The 22005-nt window shown below is 41.7% G+C and overlaps 1 non-coding gene across 1 annotated transcript; it reads right to left on the bottom strand.

Annotated features, from left to right (window-relative positions):
* Window positions 1-1488: 1488 nt before the first annotated feature.
* On the bottom strand, window positions 1489-1559 carry LOC131924743 (small nucleolar RNA SNORD113/SNORD114 family). The gene has a single exon (XR_009383039.1). It is a non-coding gene; the product is annotated as a small nucleolar RNA SNORD113/SNORD114 family (small nucleolar RNA).
* Window positions 1560-22005: the final 20446 nt, after the last annotated feature.

Below are 22005 nucleotides of genomic sequence, written 5' to 3'. Positions count from 1 at the left end.
CACAATAGTACATAAATTCTGCAATCTCATAAGGAGGCCACAAACAGATGTCTTATGTCCTTGTTCATTTAAATATTTATGCATTTAAATATTTGCCTAGTTGTATTGTATTTTACTTACAGTGAAACAACAAAGACTTATGAAACTAAATAGCTAAAGAACAAATTTAAAATTTTCCAAATTGCTAATAACGTTTACTAAATAAGTGTCTATTCTTTCTACATATTTGTTTGGTGTGTGTGTATGTGTGTGTTTGTCCTTGTCTGTGTATATGTGTGTGTCTATGTGTCTGTGCATGTGTGTCTTTGTCTATGTGTGTCATGTGTCCTTGTTTTTGTGTGTGTGTGTGTCTTTGTATGAAAGTTTGTGTGTGTGTCTTTGTCTGTGGTTGTGTCTTTGTCTGTGTGTGTCTTTGTGTGTGTGTCTTTGTGTATGTGTCTTTGTCTGTGTCTTTTTTTATGTGTCTTTGTCTGTGTCTTTGTGTGTGTCTTTGTCTGTGTGTCATTGTGTGTGTCTTTGTGTGTGTGTGTGTCCTGGTATGTATGTCTTTGTGTGTGTGTGTCTTGTTGTGTGTGTCTTTGTGTGTGTGTGTCTGTATCTGTGTGTGCCTTTGTCTGAGTGTGTGTCTTTGTGTGTGTGTGTGTCTTTGTCTATGTGTGTGTGTGTCTTTGTGGTTGTGTCTTTCTCTATGTGTTTGTGTGTCTTTGACTGTGTATGTGTCTTGGTCATGTGTCTTTGTCGGTATGTCTTTGTTTGTGTGTGAGACTGTATGTGTCTTTGTGTGTCTGTGTGTATGTCTTTGTCTGTGTATGTGTGTTTGTCCTTGTCTGTGTATATGTGTGTGTCTCTGTGTCTGTGCATGTGTGTCTTTGTCTATGTGTGTCATGTGTGTCCTTGTTTGTGTGTGTGTGTCTTTGTGTGTATGTTTGTGTGTGTCTTTGTCTGTGGTTGTGTCTATGTGTGTGTGTCTTTGTGCATATGTCCTTGTGTGTGTCTCTGTGTGTCTTTATCTATATGTGTGTCTTTGAGTGTGTGTGTGTCTTTGTGTGTGTGTCTGTGTGTGTGTCTTTATCTGTATGTGTGTCTTTGTGTGTGTGTCTTTGTGTGTGTGTGTCTTTGTGTGTGTGTCTGTCTATGTGTTTGTGTGTCTTTGTCTGTGTGTGTCCTTGTCTATGTGTTTGTGTGTCTTTGTGTGTGTCTTTTCTGTATGTGTGTATGCGTCTTTGTCATGTGTCTTTGTGTGTGTGTGTCTTTGTGTGTATGTCTTTGTGTGTTTGTGTGTGTGTGTGTGTGTGTGTGTGTGTGTGTCTTAGTCCGTGTGTGTATGCACATGCCATAGCACACATGGGGAGATTGGAAGACAACCTCGGGAACAGTTCTCTCCTTTCACCATGTGGGTCCAAGGGATTGAACTCAGGTGCCCGGGCTTGGCAACAAGAGCCTTAACCCACTGAACCATCTCAACAGCCTCTCATGACGTCTCTTATGATGGACCTCAGAGTTACAGGGTTAATCAAAATCCTTGATTCAGACACCCCAGAATTCTCATCATCGGTCAGCGCTTGGTTGTCCTTGTTTAGTTAGTCATTTAGTAGTCATTGCTACTAATGACGCCAATGAACATGAAATGTGAGGCTGAAAAGAAGCTCCTGACATTGTGCTGAGACACACCTGATAGCTCGATTTCTGTAGGACTGAGACACTCTTATGGCAGTTATGAAGACATGTGATAACTCAGCTCCCTCACTTCATGTCAAATGCACTTGTGAACTTTCCTTGCTCTTCTTTATTAAATTTGTCTGAATTTTAAGGACAGTCAATGTAGCCAAGATGGTGGCCAGTAGAGTCCACACCTTGTGGCACACAGTCTTGTGTTACTGTTCACATCTTGGATCATGGCTGTCTATGTGACCAGTAGAACACTATGGAAGTGGTGGTTTGTGCCTTAGGGAGATAGGTTATATGATACAGTAAGGATGTACCTAATTCTGTCCTGTACTGTTGCTCTTGGAAAATTAGCTGTCATGTTCTAAGGATGCCAATAGAGAAAATCTTCATGGGGAGAGGAAGCGTGGTCCCCATCAGCAGCCAGCCATGGACATGGGTCCTGCAAGCAGATCTCACACACACACACACACACACACTCAGCCAAGCAACTACTTTGCCTGACACCTCACTATAAATTGGTAAGACTCCACACAGAAACCCCTGACCTCATGGAAACTGTGAGAAACAATAGGTTTCATGCTTTGAGCCATGAAGTCACTGGGTGAGGTACTCCACAGCTAGAGATCTCAATGGCAATGACAGAGCATTCTGTTTCTGACTTGCTTGATATCACAAGTGTTTCAACTTTGGAATATTTCAACTTTTTTTGTTTTCTTCAACTTTTGGAATATGTCCATACACAAAATGAAATATCTTAAAAATATTACCCCAAAATAAATAAAGTTCATTTGTCCCCTAGTCAACTTATGCATGTGACCAGAGGAAGTTTTTACAATATTTTAGTGCACCTGCATTTTGACTGTAACCATGATGAGGACAAATGTGGAATCTTTCACATGTGCCAAAAGTCAATACTCAGAAAGTTTCAGAAATAAAAAGACTCTCTGATGTTTCAGATTAGGGGAGCTAAACCTATACAACCATGAACCGTGCTCCAGTCATGGCGAGGACATTAACATAGCCGCCTTCCCTCATTCGGCACGCTCCTACCTCAATGAATTATTGGCCCAGACATTTATCATTGATTGAATGGGTAATGACACAAAACAAATCTTAAGGTTGAAACATTCTGAGAATTAATAAAAGACCTCCAGGATTAACAGACTTAGGTTGGGCTGAATCATATTAACCACAAACTCTGGTCAATTTTCTCTGCTGGTCCTATAAGCATTCTTTTATTTTATTCATAGAAAAGCATCTCTGTTCACATGATGTAATTCAGAAATAACACTGTTACCTATAGAATGAATATGATGAATCAGTCAGCTAATGTGTGAGGAGGGGGCCTTTTGGATCACTGTTTCAGGGTAGACCCTTGGCAATGCACTATGAGGTCCCCTGAAAAGGACAAATGAGGTTAAGGTGTCTATGGGTAGCAGCACACAGACAGTCTTAATGGTTGCATTTATTTCTCTTGTGCTGGGTGGTGAATTTTAGTTTCTATTGTATTAAAGATTAAATAGTACATAAGTCAGTACATAAGAAGCAGAGTTATTTGGGAGTCAATAATGAGAATGTAATAGGAACCAAGTTTGGATTAGTCACCCAATCCCTTATGAATCAGTCTATTAAAAGATTTAAGCCTGTGGGTTCCATTCTTTGTAGAGTGTGTGTTGTACTTCACAGAGCAAAAACCCTTTCCATTCTTCATAGAGTGTGTTGTACTTCACAGACTGAGAATACTACGGTTGATGTAATTGTTCAATAAAGACGGAGATGCTGGTTCCCATCTGCGTGGTTAAGGGGCTTAGGGACTATTGTACTTCTAAGTTGAATATCCTTGGCATAGGCAGTTTATTGTTAACTTATGTCAAAAGCATAAATGACCAACATATAAATAAAACAAGAGAATGTACTATAGTGCCAACCACAGAAATGAACTAAAATTTGCAGTTAATACAATTCAATCCAACTTAGGTCAGTTAAAGATGGAGGGCTCTTATTAATCATTAATGAGTCTAAATTAATCAGATCTCTGGGCTGGCAAGATGAATAGTGGGTAGAAGCACTTGCTGAGAAAGCCACAAGGCCTGAATTCTATTACCACATACCACCATGAAAGGGAACCAACTTCCAAATAGCTATCCTCAGACCTCCAAACCTGCACCATGGCATATACACACCCACCCCACAACAATAATAAAACTTGCTCGTAACTGCGCCCAGGTCTACATCCTTCAAGTAATCAACTGAGGTGTGAGCTCATTCCTTCATTCAATTTTAAGGGTACCTCGAAACAAATGAAAGTTGAGACACTGGATCAAAGCATGAGCTGTATCCATAGACATGGTGATCACAGATACAATGGACAAGGTCCTTTCTAAGAGATTAACCTTCGGTGGACAGAATTAGATCAGTAATTACCTTGTGCACAGAACTGTTCCATGCTTAGCCTTCTTTCAGTTAGATAATTATTCAAACAATCATTTTCATACTCATAATTTATTTCTTGTCTAAATAAAACCAATGGCCAGCTCTCCAACAAAATCCAAATATCAATACCATGGTTCATGACTCAGGACATGTCCTTCAGGGAAATATTCAAAAAGACTTAATCTATGTGTATTTCTGAGGCTTGTTGTGTCAGAAAGTTACAACAATAAATAATAATATTTGTTTCTTTTCTTTTGTTTTTTTTTGTTTTGTTTTTTTTTTTTTTTGCAAAATTGGCCATCTTTATTCATTCTTGTACCCACCCATTATAATACAATTCACAGAAGGGAGGAGTGAATGCCAAGGTCATTGACTGTGGCCAACTTGTGCAAGAGGTACACCTCACTGGAGAAATGAGGGAGATTTTCTTTTTCGGACATTTCTTTGAGTTGCAATTTAGTCAGAACTCTTTGATTCACACATCTCAGAAAGTTCACTGTTCTATATATCTATTGATATATTTTCTCCCTGTGCTCATGGCTTTATTCATTGATGTGCTCATATATGTGTGTGTGTGTGTGTGTGTGTGTGTATACATATATGCTAAATTAATAAATCAAAAGTCCCAAGAGCAGCATCACTGAATAATATATCGCTCTGTCAAGTGTCCATTCCACACATAATTAATATATCTGGTTGCTTTTCCCTAATATGTGTATACTTTTTCCACATTTCAGCCAATGAGTGTTCTTATTTCCTTTAATCTCTGTATTTAACATGGGTCCACCATGTCTGCCCACTTTTGGTCTTAAAGATGGTATCATGAATAAAGATGGTATCATGAATACACAATTAGAATAAACAGATAATTTTGTTCATTGTCCAGTCCCCTCTCTCCTCAAAATATTAATAGCCTAAGTGTTATCAGTAAAAAAATACGTAAATAAATTACAGCAAAAAAGAAAAAAAATAGAATATTAAGCAACCCTGAAAATGAATGAAATGCCACTTATCTTCTTTTATTGGATTTTACTGGTGCTAAATCATATTAATTAAAAAACCCCAGCCTGAGCACATTCCCATCAATGCATACCACTGGCCTTTGTTGGTTTTACTTATGAATTATATCCATTTATTACTTTGGAAAAATGCAAGCAACACACATAAACCAACCTCCGAACCCAAGAACATAAAATTCAAGCTATTACTCACATAAATCTCTTCTTTCCTTACCCATAGAGGTAAAAACCTAGACCTTTGGCATTCTAGGATGATTCAGTTAGAGGGGGCGTATCCACTTGGTGAAGTCAAGCACAAACTTTCAAAAGAAAGAAAAATCCTACAGTTAGATGTACTTGTCTCACAAACAATGGGGTTCAGGACAGTTTCATATGTGTATATCAAATATTCGAACAATAATTCTGTCCCTATGACCTACATTCATCCCCACCACCCCCTGTTGTTGGTCCCTTCCTAGACCCTTCTATTTTTTTTCTTTAGATTCCATGGCCAGCATTATAGACAACATTCTCTCTGTTGACCTAAACTTGCTCCTATTCCATTGCATACTTAGAAAATTGTTTATGTATTTATCCTTTCTCCTTAGTACAACCAACATCTAGCTACCTCCTACCACTCCCAGAAATGTCCATAGGGACACCTTGATGCACTTATGAATGTGTGTCTGTGTGGCTAAGAGTCCTACATGCCCCAGAGGTGCAGCAGTTTTTATTACGATAGCATAAGGGAACCAGCATTAAAAATTGCTAACAGCTGCTGCTTCACATTGTGATTTCCTAACTGACCCATAGGTGACAATCTATATTTTCCTCACAAATTCCCACTATCCTGACTTCGAAGCCGCCGGTACCCAAGAGCCAGATGTCACACTGGTCTGCATTTCTATCAGGAACTCTATCCCCACCGCAGACCTGCCAACTATTTGTGTTTCTAATAGACTTCAGTTTACTGTTTAATCAAAAGTATTGATGCGTACACCCCAGAACTACTCATTACTGATCCACGCTCAATGCATTTTCCTCATTTATTTATCTGCACATTACTGATTGTTTCTGCATAATTTATTGATTTTTTTCAATCGGAGTTTCTCTGATTAAAAATCTTAGTGCCCATGAATCATAGAAATCCAAAAACAAAATCTTTCACTGACATAGCAAGCGATTTCCAGGCTCAGGTTCACAGAGCAGGTAAATAAGATAAAGGCCTGAACATATAGATTAATCAATGACGTTGCTTCCTGCCACTCTGCTGTTCAAGATTCATTCAACTGATTCCTAAAGACAGTGGGCCAATGAGTGTACCTCAGACTCCATGGCTAGAGACCCACAGACAACACTCAGGATCTTACTAGGGTCTTCCTGCACAATATTTAAAAACTTCTATCAGGTCCTCTACTGATAGGTACACTTTCTGCAGACATGACACAACAACAAAACAGAATTTTAGGACTGTGTGGATGAAAGCCTTATCTTTAAAGACCTGGGTTGTGCTGAACATCACTAAATCTCAGGCCCCACTAACAGCTGATGCCTGGCAGGCTTGTTCATTTTTATTTTGTTTTGCTTTTATAATTGAAAGATAAATTTGTGCACATTAAGTGTGCACATGACGTTTTCAAGGACTTAAACACCACAGAATGACTAATTCTAGCTAGCTAATGTCTTCATTACCTGATTGTCACATCTGTGCTAAAAACACTTCACATCCCTCCAATCATGTCATCCTTTTTGGTGTTCTTCCCTTTGGGTTTTTTTAATGTTGTTTTTATTTTTTTGTTTTGTTTTTTTGTTTTCTTCTTCTTTTTCTTTTTCTATTTCTTTCTCTTTTTTTGCTTTTTTTTCTTTCATGGAGCTATTTGGCTTGGGATTGGGACCTTTTTTTAAAACAGAAGATCTCATTATGTAGCCCAGGATGGCATCAAACTCAAAGCAATGCTCCTGCCTCAGTCTCCCAGGTGTTGGAATGATAAGCATAAGCCATCATGCCTGGCTAACCTTTTATTTCCTGTCTGTTGGCAGTTGTCATTCATCCTTTGGATGTGAGCCCATGGATGGCACAGTCACTCGACACACCAAGAACCCCAACACCACTTACATGAGTCCCTTGATTCCTGGCCCACAGTGTCTCAGGGTCAGACAGGCACCATCAGCAGTACATCATGGAATCTGCAGAATTAAAACCTTTAGTAAGTTGCAATAACCTTTATCTAAACGGTGACAAATGTTTTGAAGCAATTAACAAGTCTGGTATAAATTTTGGAGAATTTGAATTTTTAAAAATACAGGTTTTAGGAAATTGAGGGAACAATACAGCCTTGGGCCCTCTTCCTGATATCTCTGTATATCAAATCTAGCAAAATCACAGCTTTTACATATGCCCATGATTGGCCAAGAATGGCTCTTATCTTATTTATTGGCCTCTTCAATTAGTAATTTATGTGATATAATTTATAATTCCCGTATACTCAGATGCTAGCCTATAATGTATATATGTGTATGTATGCTTGTATGTATTATATATAATGCATAAAATATGTATGTGTGTGTTTATGAGTATAATATAATATGAAGAAAGGAGAACAAGACTGAATAATAAGAAAGATAAAGCTCATACTAATGAGTTCTTATAAGTCCTTTGAATACTTTCTCAATAGCTAACACAGGTTCAATTCAAAGTCAGTCCTGAAAGGGGCAGTGTCCACATATGATTCCATGAGGGGCTGTTACCTTCCTGGGAGATCTGAATTGGAAATTATATTACATTCTTTGGATATTAGTGTAGGCTGTAGCTCTTTGTAACTACAAGTAAATTTCGTGTGTTTTCTGCTTTTAACATGCATTTTAGATGTATGTTTAAAATAATCATAATGTTGAAATTGCTGAGAATTCTGATTCATTGCCCCTGAATCTCAAAGAATAACATGCCAGGAAACTGAAAACAAAGAAAACTGCTTTTTCTGCTGTGTGTCACAATTCTAAAAATGTATCATTGTGACTGAGTAAATATTGTAACAAATAAATAAATAAACCTGATCAATCTACACGCTTATTCAAGAATTCATAGCTACATTGAGCATTTTAGATGCGCATCACATTTCAGTTAAAACACTGACCACCCAACTGTTCAGTGTGACTATGCCCACTCTACTGGAAAGTGCATGCCTATAGAATAACACCCACAAAATATGAATTTATCAATATCTTTCTCTCCCCCTTCCTTTCCCCCTCCTCCTCTCTTCTCTCTTTCTCTGTCTCTCTGTCTCTCTCTGTCTGTCTCTGTCTGTCTGTCTGTCTGTCTGTCTCTCTCTCTCTCTCCAGGATCTCACAATATGTCCAGGCAGGCTAGCCTTGAACACACATTCCAACTGCCTCAGTTTCTTGCTTGTTATTACTGGTATCACTACACTGGGACCACTACAATGGTGTCACTACACTGGGATCACTACACTGGGATCACCACACTGGGACCACCACACTGGGATCACCACACTGGGATCACCACACTGGGACCACTACACTGGGATCACTACACTGGGACCACTACACTGGGATCACTACACTGGGACCACTACACTGGGACCACTACGCTGGGATCACTACACTGGGATCACCACACTGGGACCACTACGCTGGGACCACTACGCTGGGATCACCACACTGGGATCACCACACTGGGACGACTACACTGGTGTTATTGCACTAACATTCTTTTTCTTTATATTGTTTTTAGAAAATGTCTGTCTTTATAGCCCATGATAGCCTCAAACTTGTGGGCAATCCCCTGCCTTAGCTTCAAATGTGCTAGGATTATAGGCATGAACTGCTGTGCCTGGCTTTCAAACATCTTCCTGATAATACAGGGATTCCATATTCATCCCTAGCCCATCTTCATCTGCCTTTCCCTTAATTTGTCTAGAATTCAAAGTTGATACAACAAGCTATTTTGGACTTGATCAATGGATTAAATCAAAAGTGGTATAAAAGTAATGTGAACTATTGAAATGTTAATGACAAAAAATGTAGTCTTACTATGTGTTAATGGGGTTGTATTAAAGTGGATTGAGATCTTTGGATTACACTTCTGTTGATCTGAACTAATCAAAAATCATCATATTATCATCTTTGTGCCACAGGTAGACTCCAGCATAATTGTGTGGAGCTGGGAATGAAACACAGGACCTGAACTTATGATAGGAAAGTATTCTCAGATGGAGCTACATTCTGAGCACTTTAGGATTCACTAATCATTAGTTGAAGCCATTTGATAATATAAGAATACACTCAAAACGACCACTTAACATGCCACTATTAAATTTGACAATATCTTTTTGGTTCTTGCCCATTAAGATATATAAATCTTCAATATTAGAGACAGGCTCACATAGACTATAGGGTATGAAATCAAGGAAATGTTGAAAAGTTAATAAAAGAAATAAAAACATGAATCAGTCATTTTTACGGGTAAAATGAAGCTGTACAGAACTATATTAATTATAATACTTCTTTGTAGCACATTCAATTATTAGCCTACAATTAATATTAATTTATTTAAATTATATATTCATGCATTCATTTTTAGCATTCTTAAAACTCCCAAGAGCTGAACATCTAATACAACTAATGGAAAAACCATTAGCCATGTAGGGTTACTTAAATCTAAATTAATAAAAAATTAACCAAGAAGGAAACCTTTACACTTCATATTCACATTTCAAGTGTTCAAGATTGTTTTGAGGCTAAAGACCACCACATCAGATGGAAGCCATCACAAGACAGTCTCTTCTCTGCACAAAGATCCATGGGGAACAATGAGGATCTGCTATTTTTCCCTAAAACAGTCTGGACCTTTTCCTAATGAGCTTAATTGGACAGCTCCAGAGCTTGAGTCACAACACCATCATCTCCACCTCACATTGAGTCTCTTTGATTTGATTTGATCATTCCTATCTTTTAAAAGATATATTTTGTCTTGATTATCTATTGTGTGTGTATCTGTGTGTATGTGAATGTGATGTGTGTGCAGGTTCATTTGGAGGCCAGAAAAGGGGTTTTGGTCCCCTGGAACTACAGTTACAAGTGATTGTGAGCTGCCTGACATGGGTGCTGCGATCTGAACAGGAAGCTCTCCTAACCACTGAGCTACCTCTCCAGCCCTGAGACTTGTTCATTCTAAGAAATGCGGGCAGCGAGTAAGCTCCGTCAGTGCAAACCCCATCCCCGACTACTTACATGGCAACGTCTTTCACCTCCTTCTTTTCACTCCTAGCTCAAAGAACAAGCAGCCTGGAACTTTATTTATGGTAAAACATCTAAATAAATCATGTAATGTACACAATAAAACCCCAAACAGCTGGTGAGAGAGGGGAACACGCAGGCTGTTGTAATGGTGGTTAGGAGTACATTACTGAATTAAAAGCCTTTTGTACTTGGACCATTCTCATCACCAATCCACATTTTGGGCTTTTAATCCTATTATGCATTTATGTAATTATTTACTTTTGGTACTAAAATTAACATCCAACACGCCATCCTGTTTGCGTGGTTATAAGCATATTGGCTAATTCCTTAATCAACATATTTTCAAGGACCTTTGATGTACATAATTTGAATCATAAATTCCAGGGTAGTAAGTGTTTTTATCTTTCTTTGATTTGGTCTTGAGGTCTCTGTCAAGAGAGAATCTATGAAATCTAGCCCTGCCAGGATGGGATTTACAGTGTGCCTTATTCTAGTCCTCTCTTAGTTTAAGTGCTGATTTATTTCTCATTTATTTGATTACTTATCTATGAATTCCCTTGAATAACTCTCTAACTAAAGATTTTAAAACATGAAGACTGGGCCTGTAGAGGTGGCTCAGAGTAAAGAGCATTTGTTACTCTTGCAGAGGACCTGGATTCAGTTTCCAGAACCCATATGGTGATTCACAAACATCAGTAGCTCCAATTTGGGGATTAGACACTCCCTACTGACTTCCATGGGCACCATGCATGCATGTGGTATAAAAACATAGCAGCAGGCAAAACACTCATGCATATAAAATAAATTTTAAAACTGTTTGAAAACATGAAGACATCAACTCTAACTTGCATTTTATGTACCTTTTGTCTCCAAATAAAAGTAAAAGTTTCTCACAAATACTACATTATTAAATAAACTACAATGTACCCATTCTATGTAATGGAAAACAGTTATTGGAAACATACAGCTCAGGTCAATTTTCAGATAAACACTTGAGTGGAATTAATTAATAAGCTCCATAGTTATACACTATTAGCCTCATTGGCCTGTGGTTGGACCACTCCAGCTTTTCTTTTCACATTTTAAAAGGATCATTAACTAACATGTGAATCTTACCTAACAACTAAAAACTATCAATTGCATCCTTCCAAATGCAGAGTGCCATCATAGCTGAACTAGACATTTCATAAATAGGCACATGTCTAGGCACAGTACATAAGTGAACAGTTGACAGAGCTGAGGCAATTTTGCTCTGATGCCTCTCAAACTGGGGGAATTGTGTGATTATAATCTCAGGTCATGGTGTCTTATGCGCATTATCCCATTTGTTTTGTGTTAGAAGTGCATCCATTTTTTAAATAGATCCATAACCATACATGAACATGTAACACATAACATATGAAATGCATATGGCATGTGTGTGTACCTATGCATATTCACCCTTCCTGTGTAATATATGTGCTCATTTTCTGCAGATGCACATGTATGTGGATGCAGGTTGAGGTCAGAGAACAAATGAGTACAATTCCTCAGTCACTATGCATGTTGTTTTGTGTAGCACAGGGTCTCTCACTGGCCTAGAACTCTCCAAATAGGCTAGGCTGGCTAGCCAGAGAACCTCAGAACTCTCCCTGTGTCGGCCTCCCGAGGACTGAGATTATAAGCATGCCACCATGCCCAGTTTTTTGTATGTGAGCACCAGGAGATTGAAGGCAGGCCTTCATGCTTGTAAGGCAAGCACATTAGCAATTAAGCTGTCATCCTAGGCTGAGATATTCCATTTTTCTTTGCTATTTTCTACATAGGGAACAGCCTACTATATAATTTCTAATTTGGTAATTATTATGCCTAATTGGATTAATTACCCTTGGTTCATGACTGTCTCATCACTGACTAGTGCTTTGGCCATCTTTGATTTTATTTACAAACTCAATCATGTTTAATAATGCAATAAACACCCATCAGCCAAACACCCAAGTTCAAATTAACAAAAGTAGCCATTACTCACATTGTTGGCCCATGGCTCATTGCCCACAGTGGTCACTGCCAAGGTCTCACCCAGCAGGCTAGTCTCCATTCACATTAGGGCCTCCATGCTGTGGAACACAAGGCAGATATTAAAAAGGACAAAGTGGCAAAGCTTTCTTCTTGGCCATTAGTCAGTAGGACAGCTAATCTTAGTCTCAGATCATGATACTGGCCCAAGCAAGTATTCATTTATTCATTCATTCATTCATTCATACTTATTGTTCTAATGAAAATGTATGAATTCACCACCTTAAAAAACAAAAGCAAATCTTTTTGTAAACATTGATCCCTACACTTCCTGTCCACAAAGGAAACAACAGACCTTATTCCAAACAGACCCAAGTACAGAGTTCGAAACACAGCCATCTTTGATTCCAAATACAATCTCATCATTATTGCCTATTCATTTTCCCCATGGTTTTCATACATTTTTAAGTACAATACACACAGATGAACTGAGCACTAATCCAGAGTAGACACCTCAGTACACAAAGAGGTGAAATACTACTTTTGAAAAGGCTACAATTATACAGGAATAGATAAGTTAACCTCTAGGTCAGAAAACCCTGTTGGCGACCCACTCTTGGGCTCCTGTGGTCTTGCCATTACTTATTTCTCATTTCATTCTTTTTAACTACAGATCAAGGACATTTGAAGTTACCAACCAGCCCAGGACCACTGACAGGTCTGCATACCCAAGGGTCTTCTGACTGACAGGCCAACAGTCAATAGTTGGCTGGGTTTGGTCTCTTAATAACATCACCGAAACTCACAGCAGAAAAGTGATTAGCAGAGGTCAGTGGGTATGAAGAACAGGATTGGTCAGAGAGAACAACGTGTCTTTGTAAGAACATTAAGTTCTTAATGGACAATGTATACAGTGGCAACTCTAGTTTACAAAAATGTATATTTAGAATTAACCCAGAATGTCCATCTTAGATATTCTCCTCCCACACAAAAGCAATGCTGTGTGTGGGGTATTGGACACAAAACATCAAAGCTTCAGTACATACAATTTTTATTTGTCAGTTAAACGATCTTAAAACAAGACAGAAAAAAACACTCAGCATTGGTCTACATAGGATGATCTTTAATTTTATGCATAATTAATTGCATCACTTGTTTTGTACATAACTTTACACCATTCCTTACTGCTTCCTGAAGGGAGACCTACCAGGCCTGCCTCCTGTCCAGAGTGACCATGTGGGGGCCACAGAATGCTCATGAATGTCAGGTTAGCAGACCTGGGTCAGTCTTTATCTGAAGGACTCTCATAGCTGCTGGATCCAAGGCATGAGGATATTATTTCTTTTTCTTTTATAATTTTTAATAATAAAATTAACAGCCCCCAAACAATTCTGAGCTCTTTTTATGTTACCCACTTGGGATGAGTTAACCCCAGTCCTTAGTTCACAGCCCACACTCATCCTCAGGCCTTATACATGTCTTATTTTACTTACTACTAGACCCACTTAGGGCTAACCACACATAGCCCCACCCCTTGCCCCCATTGTCCAGCTGGTTACACATTTTGACTAGTGCTTCTTCCCTCCTCCTTTTATACACATAACATTTAAACACATGTGTGTTCTTACAATATGTTTTTTAAGAGCCTGTGATCTGCTGGAGATACACAGCTTCACTTTAGGACATGCCCACCCAGATCTGATGATAGGACTGGAACCCAGAGCCTCACACACATGTGCTGCTTCCACTTATAATCACAGTCATGAGGAAAGAGTGACCTACAAAAATACCCACACTATGAGGCCCGCCCACAGATTCAGCCTCAACTTCTATCTAGCTGGGTGACATCAAGGTAATTAAGGAGCCTCTCTGTGCTATGCTCCCCATACACAAGACATCCATAGCACTGGCCCCTGAGCAAAGTTAATCATTCTCTTCAAAGCCAGGTAGAAGCCCTCCCACGACACCACTGAGCCCCTTGTTCAAATCTTTGCTCCCGCAGCTGCAGCAGCGCCCGAGCGATGGTGATAGATAGACAGACAAAGCAGGTTCCACCCCAGCAGGCACTCATGAGCTGTGTGACTGCAGAGACGTGACCTGGTCTCTCTGTCTTAGTCCCCGGACTCGGAGGATTTGTAGAGTGAGGACAGCAACACCTTCCTGGGTCCAACAGGGTGAAGGGCTACCGAACGACTGACCAATGGACCAGGTGGGCTGATGGATGGACTGACAGACTGATCCTCAAAGCAATGCCCACCCTGTATACACTCTGTCAGCCAACCCCACCTTGCACACCTGTCTGCTCAAACAGTCTCCTAAAGATCAGACAGTAAAATGCACTCCATGCTCAGGCCTAGTCATAGGTTTCAGGAAGAATGTCTCTTGGACCAGACATAATTGGGAACTGTTCCTTTGTGATCAAGATATCATAGTTAAAAGAAGAAATCCACCCAAAGAGATGCACTCTGAAAGTCAAAATACATTGTAGGAAATGAATTGCTCTCTGGGAGTAGCCTATGCTATCAGATTCACTGTTATTATTTGTTTGTGTTTGTTTTCCTTTAGACAAGGTCTCCTGAAACGCAGGCTGGCCTGAGGATGGCTTTTAGCTCCTGATCCCCCTGCTTCCGCCTCTTGAGTGCATGGATTAGAGGGCTGTACCACCACACTTACTATTGTGCGGTCCTGGGGGGTTTCAAACTCAGGGCTTTCTGAATGCTAAGAAAGCACTCTAAAACTGAGCTACATCCCCAGCCCTGAACTGCCAAGAAATTCTTCAAGTTCAAATTATTTCCCTCTAGACCAAAGGGGGCGCCACTAACCAAGCAAAGCCAGTCCCAGGCTGCTCCCAGCAAGGGGCCTCTGGTGGCTAGAGAGCCCCCTGTGAGCCCCAGGGGGCGTCGGTACTGTTCATCCTGCACGCAGCACAGCGTACGCGCGGCACACGGCAGCATACATCATTTCATTTCATTCCTACAACAGTCCTGCCAATTAGACCTAATAGTCCTAATTAGCCAAGAGTTACTGAATGCAGACACTGTACCGGGTACCGTGCAGACTGCTGTGGACACGCGGACATTTCTCGGTGTGGATGCAACTAGGCACCAGACATCCTCCCTCCCATTCTGCAACAGGCAATAGGTCTAGATGCTGAGGACAGGGCAAAATCGTCTGAGAATGATCAGCCCTGTGGGGAAAGACAGGAAGAGAGAATTCACACTAAAGAAGCACAAGGTGTGGGGCTGATATAGCAATTAGAAGCCTGGGGGAACACAAAGCAGCTATTAGGGGAGACAGCCCTACTGAGATGGCAAGATTTGGAAAAAGACACCAGAAGTCCTAATTTATCCATTGGCAAACAGCCTCAGAGAGGTTAAGTTACTGGCAAGTGGTCACACAGCAGGAAAGAGGCAAAACGAGGCAGTGAATAGCGCACATGGGGGGATGATTCTTACTAAAGATATTGAACCCTATTCCAGTAGTTATTATGATTATAAGGAAACTGAAGTATTATTTTTTAAAAACACCTTTTTGGGGGCAGAGGGTTTCAGGCACCTCGAGCTGGCTTTCGAACTTGCTATGTGGTCAAGGGTGAACTTGAACATCTGATCTTCCTGCTTCCACCTCCTCAGTACTGAGATTACAGGCCTGTGCTACCTCACCCAGGTTTGCACGGGGCTGGGGTTCAAACTCAGGACTTTGGGAACACTAGGAAACATTCTACCAACTGAACTACATGCCTTTTGCATATTTTAATTTTTTTGTGTTTTTTTTTTAACTGCATATATGTATATCTGCAGTTGCCTGCAGAATCCAGAAGGGGGTGTTAAATCTATTTGAGGCTGGAGTAATTAATTCTCCGTGGCCTGATGTAGGTTCTGGGCACTGCACTTGGATCCTCTGGGAAAGCAGTAATCACTCTTAACTGTGCAGTCTTCCAGTCCCTCAAGTCTCTTTAAATGCCTGTTAATACGGCCAGGTGATGTGGTGTATGCCTTTGATCTCAGCACTCAGGAAGTAGAGGCAGGTGGATCACTGTGAATTTGAGGCCAGCCTGAACTACCTAGCAAGTTCCAGGACAGCCAGGGCTCCACAGTACAACCCTGTCTCAAAAGAATTGAGATAATAATAATAATAATAATAATAATAATAATAATAACAATAAAAGGTGTTTTGGGTATACGCTACAACTGGGTATACTGAGGCACTAAGGTAAATGCACACACAGAGTGCTTGTTGACAAAACCTGACAGAGCCTGGCCAGTATGCAGCTTTTCAAAGCCTAGCTGCTAGATTGAAGCCAGTTCTGCAGAGAGGGCATTCTCAGTCTCTGTGGTCCTTGCCTGGCACCACCTTAAGCTGATGAGACATTTTTAAACCTGCCCCATTAGCATTCAGTCAGAATAAAAAATGCAGAAAAAGCTCAATTCTCCCATGAGATGCCAGAGTACGTGTGGCCTCTGCTTGTGTGATAATTACAGATAAAACACACTTGAGAAGATGTTGCTTAGAAAATAAACTAAGATTTGATTGGATAAGAAGTTTAGCCCCAAAGGTGCTCCTGACATGAGGGAGGGCTGAGAAACACAGATTTGTTTTCAGGCGTGGCCAGAGAGGAAAGGCAGTCTGTCAGAAGTGTGGGTTTGAAAGAAAAAAAAAAAAAAGGAGGCTGGGTTTGCATCTGCCCCCTATATCAATTTTGGGACAGTCCTTTACCATCTCTAGCCCTCAATTTCTGCTCCTTTTGATTGACAGTGGAAAATGCCATCATCGAGGGTGGCTGTGATGATTTCGCATAGATAAAAGAACACGAAGTTCAAGAGGAGGGCTGAGCGTGAGGCCAGAGCTCTGGGCTTAGTCATCCAGGAGAGCCGTTGGAGAGGCAGCAGCCTGCTGATCTCCAGCACAGGGGAGACCCTCACTAACTATTGACATAGTAACTGAGAGCTGCCTATGAGCTGCTTCAGTGCAATTGCTGGGACCCCAGCCTCATGACCAGGTCAGCCACCTGTTATCTCAGAACCACCTGAGTCGATCAATCCATTCGGAGGCTGCAGAGAAGGCAGGAGCTTCACCAGCAGACTGCAACGAGGGAACTTCTCCTGGAAGAGCCAGGAAGCCTTTGATCTTGGTAAGAAACTGCCTGTTTTTTATCTCCTTCATCTGTGGGTCTCCCTTCTATAGGGAAGCTTGCTGGCATATGTTATCCATGCCCCCATCTCACCAGCATTTATCATCCATATAGCTGCTTTGCTAGCACTTATGCATCTTCATGCAGGAACCTACCCATCCATCAGACCGATTCTCCATCCTTTCACCTCTCTGTTTTACAAGGGAATCAGACAAACCTGGGTTGGAGCCCCGGGTCCTGCTTACTAGCCGATCCTGGGCAAATTCTTGTCCCCTCATCATCCTCTCATCTGTAAAATAATGAGCAATCAGATGTAGCAGGGACGGAGAATAAAAAGGGGGGAGTGGGCTCTCTAGTGTTTGGTCTCAGCAAATTGTTATGAAATGATCGCTCCCTGTGTTTCTGCTGCCGGGCTGGGATGGATGTGGGGAGAAAAACCACTGCGTTTTGCACGACATGTGGAGATGATGCTTTAGAATTACCTGGGATATTTCGGCTGTGGCTTCAGTACCTTGGGGAGTGGTCTGCCCTGGACACACAGCAGAGAGTGCCATCTAGTGGACCAATGCCCTGTGGGGGTCCCTGGACATAGCCCCCTGGGCTGCAGGCTGTCCCGGTTGAGATGCGGCATACGCTGTATTTAAATCACTCAGGGGCCCTGGCCTGCCAGCTGCCTTTTGTTTTGTGGACGATAGCCAGCTCTGTCTTGTATATTCAGTCCAGCTCTTTTAGAGATTTCCGGGAAAAAAAAAAAAAAAAACACAAAAAAACACAACGAATAATTCAAGTAACAGCTGTTGGCTGTTGCGTCTTTTTTTTGTTTGTTTGATATGGGGCTGGGGGATATGTATGTACCTGTTTCCAACTTGCCTGATGGCCCTGAGAGGCATCCAAAATTAGCCCCATTTTCAGGTAGAAAGTAAGGCTCACTAAGGTTGCATTTGGTTAAAGCCCTGAATTTCCAGCTGTACTTACCTCTAAGAACCCCACACGCCCCTTGAAAGTGCCAGGAAGTACTTTGGACAGAGATCTGAACAAGTCAATCATAAAAGAAATTTATTAGTCCGTCAGGAAGATTTGGACACTTCATAGAGGTTAGATGGCAGAAAGGAAAAGCTGTTAATTGTTTAATTGTGATAATGGTCTCACAAATATTTTTACAAAAATTGTGGTAATGGATATCATGTTTATGTTTTTATGAAGGCAAACAGCCCTTTTTCAGAGATAAATATTCTAAGATGCACAGAAGAGACAATATGATCTCTAGAATTAGCTTCAAAACAGTCTAAAAGATAGGGGCTTGGGCAGTGGGAATTGAGGGAGGGTCCAGAGCTCAGATAAAGCAGAGGGCTGGATGGATTTGGTAGGCACTGCATCTAAATGAAACCCAAAAGTTACAAATGTGGTGTTTAAAAAGTGCATTGTATTCTCTCTGTGTGTTGTCGGAAAAATGCTGATATAAATGCTGGCTTTCTTTTTAATCAATAAGTAAAAATGAAGTATAGGAGGCGAGTAGAGGGGTCTAGGGAAACATTTAAAAGCTCAGAGGGGGCTTTGGGTTTACGTTAAGACTAGCAGAGTGTTGCGGGGGATTCACAAATATCTCTGAATGGCGAAGGGACTGAAGAAACACTTACTACAAATTGCGTGGATGGACTGTAGGAAAAGTACCGCCGGTGTTGGGGGGCACTGAGGAATCAGACACCCACCAGATACACTCCACCTAGCTCTCTGCTATCCTTCTTGCACCCCCAGACCCTCCCCTAGCTCTAAAGAGCCGACAGTTTCTCTCCTTAACGCAGAGCCAGCAGCCTGTGTACTCTCCTGCTGGGATGCTGTACCAGTTTAGTTAAGAGAACAGCACTGTCACCTGCCACACACAGTGAGTAACCAGCTCAGCCACTCTCTCTAGTTTGCTATTTTGTTTTATTTTTAATTAAGCCTCTTTGGAAAGATAAGAATTGATGCTTTCCCCCCTAAAACTGCTTGCCCAGCTTCCACAGCTGCTCTCAACCCCACTTACTTTGCTCTCACTTATAGGGACAGAAAGCTGACTCACCTTGAGTCCCCAAAACAGCCTGGTCCACTACCCCCTTATGGCTTTCCACCGTTCCCAGAGCCCCCACTTTTCTGGCCCTCCTGCAACAGCCACAGGCTCTGGCTCTTCACTCTTCCCTTGCGTTTCCCGGGCGCCTGGCCACTGCGCACTCCCTGCAAGATTTCTCCCTTGTCTTTCATTCCTCACTCTGGAAAGCAGACGCCGCTGACAGCGCCGACCCTCAGCTGCTTGCCCGCCGCCGACCCTCAGCTGCTTGCCTGCAGCAACTCCGTCTGCATTGCAGCACAGACTCTGAAGCGACGCTGGGACACTGCTGCCCCCCGCCCGCCTGCATCCTCCGCAGCCGCTGCAATTAAAAGCGCCACCGCGGGAGAGCCCAAACACAGGTCCCTCTTCTTGTCTCCCCCTCCTCATTTAAGAATGCAAAAACTGTAGCCCAGGCAGCCCCCTTGTGGCACTTGGGGGCGCCACAGACTCTTGGCTGCCGTCTTAGGAGTCCAGACCACTTCCACCTCATGGTGAGTTGACACAAATCTTAAATGCCTTAACTCCTATCCCATGCAGAACTCTGCTCTCTACTACTTTGTAGGGGGCACTTCTCCCCTCCCTTCTCCCCATCTGCATCTCCCTCTGAAGGAAGGGGAGCGGCCAGAGTTCTCCTGTTGAATACAGCGCTGAGCAGCAAACAGGTGTCTGGCAACCCTAGCTATCATCAGAAAAGGTTATGGGAGTGGGTTATCTCTTAGAATAATGCTTGGTGCCCCTTTCTCTCACACAGGAGTGCGACGGTCTCTTAGAATGATGCTCGGTTTCTATTTCTCACGCGGGAGTGGGTCATCTCTTAGAATGATGCTCAGTGCCCCTTCTCTCAGATAGGAGTGGAATTGTCCCTTAGAATGATGTTTGGTTACAATTTCTCTCAGACAGGAGTGGAACTGTATCTTAGAATGAAGCTAGGTGCCCCTTTCTCTCACAGGAGTGGAGTTGACTCTTAGAAAGAAGCTAGGTGCCCCTTTCTCTCACACGGGAGTGGAATTGTCCCTTAGAATGATGCTTGGTGCCCCTTTCTCTCACACGGGAGTAGAAATGTCTCTTAGAATGATGCTAGGTGCCCCCTTCTCAAGCACAGGAGTGGAATTGTCTCTTAGAGTGATGCTTGGTGCCTCTTTCTCTCAGACAGGAGTGGAATTGTCCCTTAGAATGATGTTTGGTTACAATTTCTCTCAGACAGGAGTGGAACTGTATCTTAGAATGATGTTTGGTTACTATTTCTCTCACACAGGAGTGGAACTGTATCTTAGAATGAAGCTAGGTCCCCCTTTCTCTCACAGGAGTGGAGTTGACTCAGAATGAAGCTAGATACTCCTTTCTCTCACATGGGAGTGGAATTGTCACTTAGAATGATGCTTGGTTACAATTTCTCTTAGACAGGAGAGGAACTGTATCTTAGAATGTTTGGTTACTATTTTTCTCACACAGGAGTGGAACTGTATGTTAGAATGAAGCTAGATGCCCCTTTCTCTCACACGGGAGTGGAATTGTCACTTACAATGATGTTTGGTGCCCTCTTCTCTCACACGGGAGTGGAAATGTCTCTTAGAATGATGCTAGGTGCCCTCTTCTCTCACACAGGAGTGGGTCATCTCTTAAAATGATGCTAGGCGCCCCCTTCTCAAGCACAGGAGTGGAATTGTCTCTTAAAATGATGCTTGGTGCCTCTTTCTCTCACAAGGAGTGGAATTGTCTCTTAGAATGATGCTTGGTGCCTCTTTCTCTCACAAGGAGTGGAATTGTCTCTTAGGATGATGCTTGGTGCCTCTTTCTCTCATACAGGAGTGGAATTGTCACTTAGAATGATGCTTGGTGCCCCCTTCTCTCATACGGGAGTGGAAATGTCTCTTAGAATGATGCTTGGTGCCCCTTTCTTTCACACAGGAGTGGTATCCTCTCTTAAATAATGCTAGGTACCCCTTTCTCTGACACACGTTTGGAATTGTCTCTTAGAATGATGCTAGGTGCTCCTTTCCATCACATGGGAATGGAATTGTCTCTTACAATGATGGTAGGTGCCCCTTTCTCTCACACAGGAGTGGGTCTTCTCTTAGAATGATGCTAGGTACCCCTTTCTCTCACACAGGAGTAGAATTGTGCTCCTTTCTATCACACTGGAATGCAATTGTCTTTAAAATGATGCTAGGTGGCCCCTTTCTCTCACGAGGGAGTGGAATTGTCTCTTAGAATGATGCTAGGTACTCCTTTTTCTCACAAAGGAATTGTGAATTGTCTCTTAGAATGATTCTAGGTACCACTTTCTCTCACCATGAGTGGGTCATCTCTTACAAAGATGCTAGATGCCCCTTTCTCTCACACAAGAGTAGAATTGTGCCCCTTTGTCTCACACAGGAGTAGAATTGTCCTCCTTTCTCTCACACAGGAGTGGAATTGTCTCTAGAATGATGCTA

The sequence above is a fragment of the Peromyscus eremicus genome, chromosome 14 (assembly GCF_949786415.1).
Source record: "Peromyscus eremicus chromosome 14, PerEre_H2_v1, whole genome shotgun sequence".
NCBI lineage: Eukaryota > Metazoa > Chordata > Mammalia > Rodentia > Cricetidae > Peromyscus > Peromyscus eremicus.
This window is presented reverse-complemented; position numbering and strand designations above follow the sequence as displayed.